Raw genomic sequence first — 7,135 nt, 5'->3', positions numbered from 1 at the left:
TAGACACACATCCGCGAGAGATACCAGTTACTATCAAACCCCAACAGCATCAAACCGGTATGTTGGCACCAGTAAATAATTCAATAGGCTCAGGTCCTAATTCGGGGAGCAATTCAGCCAGTCTTGTCATCATTAGAGAAGCAAGGAAGGCCAGTATGGAATGTCCGAAATAGTGTGAAGCTCTTAAAAAGCAAGAGTGGAGCTCTCGATACAATACCTCGAGGGCAATGACGAGAAAAGAAAATAAGGTGAAGTTGTTGACTGTAAGACAACCAAGAATGTCAACTACTAGCCATCAGGTTCCTCAAAAGCAAGAATCCAATCCGAGATCGAATCCTGAAAAGCTTCCCTTTACGTCAATTCCAGTGTCGTATAAGGAGCTATATCATAGATTATTTGACGCACATGTAGTGTCCCCGTTTTACATAGAACCGTTGCAGCCCCCATACCCCAAATGGTATGATTTGAACGCTCAATGTGAGTATCATGAGGAACTTTAAAAATATGATCGAAAAACTCATCAAAATAGGTGTTATAAGTTTTGATCATCCCTCTGGGGCAGAGAATTTATTACCTAATCATTTAGATGGGGAGGTGAATTCCATGATGGGAAGGGGCATGGGATCCAAGAATGCGACAAGTTTCAGGGCTTTTGAGCAGGACTTGATGTTGGGGAATCTGAATAATGTATCCGAAGGGGAAACCAAGGAATAAAACTGGTAAACCCTTGCACATTTGGGAATGTTTTGAACAATGAAATTGTGGAAGTGATCTTTGTATTTTAAAGTTAATTTAGAGTAATGTTCAGAACACACTTGTTGTTTTAAAGCCTAGAAACAATAAGATTTCATTTGTGAAATAGGCTCCTGTTTGGACATTGTTGTTTCAATAAAAATATATTTCATGATTAATTTGAGCAATTGTTCCCTCATTTTTCTCTTCATTCATAACGTAAATAGTTATTCTTAAATTTATTTATTCCTTGTATATTCTTTTGTGCTTATCGAAGATCCCTAGATATCAATGACAAGGGCAACGATACTACAGATTTAGAGTTCCTTTTGAGCACTACATGTGTTTAGAGGAATCTTAGTATTTTGAAGATGACAGAGATTGCGATTTGTTTCTAAATTTGTTGAAAATGGTAAAGCAAGAAGAGGAATAAATTCTACCCCATGAAGAGGAGGTAAAAGATATAGCCTCAGAAGAAAGGAAAGGCTGTAAGTTGGAACAAAGCTAGTACCTCACATTGATGACTTGGTGGACAATAGTGCTGGATACTCGGAGCTCCACATTTCCTTCTTTGTTTGCTTCTCGATAAGAAAAACTCTGATTTTTATGGGTCATGGAACCAGAATAATCTATCTGAGTATGGCATCATGACTTAGTGTATGGTGCTAGTTAGGGTGAAGGATCAGTGCTTTACAAACCTGCTTCTAAAAATCAATGCAAAGCTTGGAGGACTGAATTCCATGTTAGTAATTGAGCAAACACCTTCAATTCCAGTTGTTTCAAAGGTTCCAACTATCATCCTTAGAATGGATGCATTATTTGGCTCTCCTAAGCAGTCTGATATACCGTCAAAAGTTGCGGTGGTTAGTTTCATGAAGTGACATTGATTTCCAGTTATAGGGCATTAGGCCATACACAGTCTCTGAAGCTTGAAATAATAGATTCTCTCTTCAAAACAGGTTCTGACAAAGTGGATGAGGGTATCATAAGGAAAACTTTCTTAGACTTCTATACAAGTTTAGGGAAAAGGAAGTCTGATCAAATTATCATATTCAGGGATGGAGTTAGCAAGTCATAGTTCAATCAAGTATTGAACATTGAGTTGAGGCTTGCAAATTTCTTAATAAGAATTGAAACCCCAAGTTTGTGGTCATCGTGACACAGAAAAATCATCAGACTAAGTTTTTTTAGCAGGGATCTCCAACAATGTCTCGTCTGTAACCATTATAGACAACAAAATCTGGCATCCTAAGAACAATGACTTCTATCTTTGTGCCCATACTGGAATGATTGGAACCACGAGACTTGCTCCTTATCATGTTCTCTTAGGTCAAATTAGGTTTTCGGCTAATGATCTGCAAGAGCTAGTCCATGCTATATCGAAGAAACGCCATAGACATATTTGTTGTGGCCCTTATTCACCGAGCTCATTTGGTAACTTCACAGTTAGAGCAGTTTATATAGTTTAGAGATACTTGAGAAACATCATCAAGCCATAGTGGAATGACAACTTTAGGAGCGATTTGTGTACTTCAGCTTCCCAGACTGAAAGGTAATGTCAGCAGCTCCATTAAACTATTTTTTTTGTATAGAGTTTCTGGATTTTAGCTACTTTTCGCTTGCTTTTTTTGACAAACGTCAGCCTAGATTTTTGCTGGGGCAAAAGAATTTCATGAGGCGGAACTCGTGTTACAAGAGATTCTTCCCATGCAAAGGATTTCAAAGGGAATGGATACCAAATGGGAAAGACCATAGATTCTGAAAAAGCCTCCTCTAGTGGTACGAAAGATTTACCCAATACAGTGAATTCAGACTCAATTAAGGAGTATTTTGTCTGAAAATGAAGGGAAGCCAAAGTGAAAACCCGCAAAGGGCGCATTGAGACTTCTATTTCAAAAAAAAAAAAGAGGGAGAGAAAAGAAAAGAAAAATGGAAAATAGAAAAAGTGAAAAAATGGAGAGGCCAAGGTGAAAACCCGCAAAGGACGCCTTGAGACCAAAGGGGTTTTGAGTTGAAAACCCGAAAGGGCGGCTCAAATTTTGGTTTGTAGCAATGACCTTGCTATACTGGAGTCAACAAGTAGTGAAGTGTGTTACATTCCAGGGCATCAACAAAGTACTTTGGGTCTTCTAAAACACATGTTAAACTCAAAACAGTCTTCATGGAATTTGTATATAGAAGCCCAAGCTGCGATATCTAAGGCATTTGATTTTTGTCTTGTTTACTATCTTTGGATTCTCTTTCTTCTCAAAGATAGATTCCTAGATTAATATCCTTCGTGCTTCTTTTGATAAATTATTCAAACTCTAATTTTCCTCAAGATCAATTTATTATCCATAAAGTATGTTGCATTGAAATAATAATGGATGAACTAAAATATCTTCACAAATGAAGTTTTGCATATTACTCTGGAAATTTCTAGATAATACAAAGAAACTGAAACATAACAATTGTTTAAGGAATTCCCATTGACTGAGGATTGGAGGTACTCAAGAAATTTTCTTCTTCAGTCAAAATGGTGATCAGACGATGTTGATCCTAAGAAAGGATCATTTCATAAACATCTCCAGTGGGTTGTAACATGTGGGAATGGTATAGTGGACCAAATTGATAGAGAAGGTTCTAAGCATACGAGCAAAATAGGGTTGGTACTTTGAGTAAAACAAAATGAAACTTGAATGAATCAAGATGTCTGAAATAAAAGTCATTTTCATTTTGCATCATAATATGTCTAATTAGGAGCATTTTATTCATTTAAATTATGGCATCCTAATCACAGGCATAGGCACATACACATTCTACAGGTTATGTCCTCTAGGAGACAATAAAGATCGAAGATTTCAACATGGCATCCCTCTGCTTATAGGGAACAAGTTGAAGATAGCAGATCTTATCTCTTTGTATTCGACGGGGAGAAGATCAAAGACATAGCATATTTGACCTTCATCGGGGCAGATCCAAGATGGTGGATCTTATCTCTCTATAATAGGTGGGAAGTAGATCTAAGATGACAGATCTTATCTCTCTGTATTCGACAGGGAGCAGATCGAAGACATAACAGATCTGACCTTCATCGGGGCAGATCTAAGATGGTGGATCTTATCTCTCTATAATAAGAGGGGAGTAGATCCAAGATGATAGATCTTATCTCTCTGTATTCGACAGGGAGCAAATCGAAGACATCGCAGATCTGACCTTCAACGGGACAGATCCAAGATGACAGATCTTATCTCTCTGTAATGGACGAGGAGTAGATCAAAGATGATAGATCTTATCTCTCTGTAATGGGCGGGGAGTAGATCCAAGATGATTGATCTTATCTCTCTGTATTCGACGGGGAGTTGATCGAAGACATAGCAGATCTGACCTTCATCGGGGCAGATCCAAGATGATAGATCTTATCTCTCTGTAATAGGTGGGGAGTAGATCCAAGATGACAGATCTTATCTCTCTGTATTTGACAGGGAGCAGATCGAAGACATAGCTGATCTGACCTTCATCGGGGCAGATCCAAGATGACAGATCTTATCTCTCCGTAATAGACAGGGAGTAGATCAAAGATGACAGATCTTATCTCTCTGTAATGGACGGAGAGTAGATCTAAGATGACAGATCTTATCTCTCTGTATTCGACGGGGAGTAGATCGAAAACGTAGCAGCTCTGACCTTCATCGGGACAGATCCAAGATGGCGGATCTTATCTCTCTGTAATGGACGGGGAGTAGATCCAAGATGACAGATCTTATCTCTTTGTAATGGACGAAGAGTAGATCCAAGATGACAGATCTTATCTCTCTGTATTCGACGAGGAGCAGATCGAAAACATAGCAGATCTGACTTTCATCAAAGCAGATCCAGGATGATTTGGCATCTCTATATTCGATGGAGAACAGATCGAAGGCATTAGGACGATAGTTCTGAGCTTGCAAGGAGCAGATTGAGGACCTTGAAGTCAGGATCCGATAAGACCAGGCAAATTTTGTCCTTTTATAGTCTTTGCTCTATTCCTATTACACAGTAATGAGCAAAGATGGGCAACTGTAATAGCCCAAATTTACCTGGGCTTGCAAGAATTAAATTAATTAATATAAAATAAATAAAAGTCCATCAATAAAGTCCATTTACAATAAATAGGCTTTAAATCCTGACAAAACCCAAATGCCTAAAACCCAGCTAAATTACCCATTAACCCGTAACCCAACTAAACTACCCAAAACCCGATACCCATTACACCCAGGTCCAAAACGTACAAGGCCCAATTGGCCCAACCTACTTTCAACAGCTAAGAAACCCTAGCTAGGTTTCGCGCCGTAATAAGCTTAAGGGTCATGACTCTTCAACCTCTGTCCTTTCAACTACCCCCTATCTGTGCCGTGGTTCCAGTCTCTATGTCACACCGCAATCAGCGCATATATCATGCCCCACCGCCGAGGATTGCGCTGTTAACCTGCAAGAAAAGGAAAGAAGCAAGTAATCAAGCCAATCAGAATCGGGGACTAATTTTTTGTAATTTATTTGTAAACAGTATAAATGAATGTAAAATACAATGTAAAAGGGACCCCGATTCTTACATTTTTGGAGAACATACACAGATTCAATAAAAAAGGCTTATTTTTACATATATACAAGAGAGAGTACCACAGTCGATCAAGATACACAAAGGTGAATATTTTTTTTAAAAATATATATATTGCAAACAATAAAAAAGAAAAGGAAAACGTATCGTTCAGATTCGCTTCGGAAAAAGGAGATTTTCCGATTTTTGACCACCATGTGTGATGGCGTAGACGGGGGCACGTGAGCGTGTGCGAACCCCTGGACATAGGCACGACGGCACTCCAAGACCAGCCCCCAAGTCCTCTTTTAGAGGATTTCCCTTGTTTTTTTTAAACCGAGTGCAAAAATGATTTTGAAGCTCAGAAATTGGCTTATATAGCCCCTTAAGTACGACGTCGTTTTGGCTTAGTTCAATAAGCATTAAAACGGCATCGTTTCAACAGAGGATTCGTGCATTGACCCGATTACCCGGGGAGGATCCGTGTGTTTTTGAGGATTGGGTTAATTACCCAATTGGTCCTTCCACATTTTTATCCTTTAAAATTAGATTTATTTTATCTTTTAATTTCGCTCAAATATTTTGTTTTTATTTTAATTTGGTCCTTGAGCTCTTTTAAAAGGAAAGCGTATAAACGATGTCGTTCTAAAAAGGGGATATTTTCTGTTTTAATCCCCCTCCTTGTGCGCACATTTTAATTTGACCCTTTTTTATTTTTTTAAATTCGAATTTTCATCTGTATTTTTATTTTTATTCTAATTTAATCCTTTCTAAAATTTTTTATTTTAACTTTATTTCTTTTAGATTATTATTATATGTTTAAATATTTATATATATATTTATCTTAATGTTTTTAAAATTATTTTAATAATATTGTTTCATTCAATATTTTTCAGTATATATTATTTATTTTATTCTAAATTTTTTATAAATATAAAATTGTTTTATTTTCTCTATTATTACTTTTCATATATTATTTTATATATATTATAAGTATTATTTTAAAACTTTTCTACTATTATCATTTATTATTAGGTATTGTTTTACATTTATATATACATATTGTGTGATATTTCAAAATATTTTTATATAAAATTTTGTTTCATTACTTTTACATATATATTATTTTATTTCATAAATTACTTTTTCTTTATCTATTTACAAAGCATTAATTTTTTTAAATCATTTCTTTATATCTATATTATTTAAAACATTTTAATTTTTAACTTACTTTGTATATTTTTTTTAAAATAATTATTCACTTTATTTTATATTTTAAAACGTATTAAATCTTTTTTATATTGTTATATTTTATTAAATGCTAGTTTCATAATGTTATTAAGTATTGTTTGTTTGATATATATATGTTACTACATTATTATTATTTTATATATATTATCACATTCGTTTTGTATATGTATTTATATGTCTAATTGTATAGAATGCATCGCTTTTTAAATTAACTATTACTTTGTAAGTTCATATATTTTGCTTATTCATCTTTAATATCTCATTATGTATACCTTAATATGTATGTTGTTATGTAACTAAGATTTGTTATATCTATGTATGTATCTAGTATAGGACCTTTATATTATTGCTATCATATTATTTAAATGCATGTTTTAGCTACCTTTTATTGTAATATGCTATCTTATATGTTATATTCTATAATGTTAATATGATTCCTCATGCATTAATTAAAAAAAGAGATTTCAAAGTTTTCAAATAAAAAGGCAATGCTTGGCATTTGGAAGTTTCGAGAAAAGTAGTGTCCTAACGTATTGGGTTGCAATGTTTCTCGTTGAGTTCGAATAGTCAATCACCCTTTTAAGTTTTTAAAGGTTT

The 7,135-nt window shown here is 35.1% G+C and overlaps 1 pseudogene; it reads left to right on the top strand.

Moving 5' to 3' along the window:
* The first annotated feature begins 227 nt into the window (after positions 1-227).
* Positions 228-2,340, top strand: LOC108471530 (protein argonaute 4A-like; annotated as a pseudogene).
* The last annotated feature ends 4,795 nt before the right edge of the window (positions 2,341-7,135 follow it).

The sequence above is a fragment of the Gossypium arboreum genome, chromosome 11, assembly GCF_025698485.1.
Source record: "Gossypium arboreum isolate Shixiya-1 chromosome 11, ASM2569848v2, whole genome shotgun sequence".
NCBI lineage: Eukaryota > Viridiplantae > Streptophyta > Magnoliopsida > Malvales > Malvaceae > Gossypium > Gossypium arboreum.
The sequence above is the reverse complement of the archived record's forward strand: the minus strand, read 5'-3'. Positions and strand labels throughout refer to the sequence as shown.